Source organism: Lotus japonicus, chromosome 5, assembly GCF_012489685.1.
Source record: "Lotus japonicus ecotype B-129 chromosome 5, LjGifu_v1.2".
Classification (NCBI taxonomy): Eukaryota; Viridiplantae; Streptophyta; class Magnoliopsida; order Fabales; family Fabaceae; genus Lotus; species Lotus japonicus.
The window spans coordinates 61,647,863-61,648,622 of NC_080045.1; positions in this window are offsets into that span (position 1 = coordinate 61,647,863).

Here is a 760-nt window from a genome sequence, read left to right on the forward strand (position 1 = left end):
AGTCTTCTACCATCTCAACTTCTTCTCGCTCTCTGAAGTTACTTTGGTTTTGCCCAAGTGGTTCTCTAGTTAAGCTTAACACATATGGCAAAATATGGTTTACGCAAGCAACTTATTGGTTTGGGGGTATTATTCGCAATGCTTATGCTTCTTGGCCCGATGGCTTTCTGAGCTTCTCCAACAAGTCTTGTGCTCTCTCGACTTAGCTATTGCCATCAAGCATGGCATTCTTTTAGCTGTTTGTGAGACTGACTCGCTTGATATATACTATTATAATGTTGAAGTATCCTATTTTGACTTCGTATTTGGGAGCCTTATTGGTGTTGATATTCATACTCGTATGTTTTCAGCATGTTTTACAAGAGGCTAAATAAGTGTACTGACATATTTGTTTCGTGATCTTCAGAATTGGTCTTTACGCCTGACAAAGTTGATGCCGCTTGTTTTGGACTGATAGATGTTGTTGTGTTGGTCATGTTTAGTTGTCAATAAAAATTAAAAACATTAAGCCACTCTCCATGTTACCAAAATTAATGATCTCACATTATTAAAATATTAAGAAAAGTTATGAACTCTCTAACTAACAAAAAAAAGCAACAGAAAAATTAATAGTAGTTAGCCATAGATAGCTTAAAGAATGAACGTCATGACAACAAAAGCACCAAAACCACACGGCGGTAACATGGTTTGGTTCCATCTTGGTCCATGTTCTGTTACGCGGTGGGTCCACTACCCTTGTTTTCCAATATTTACTTATTAA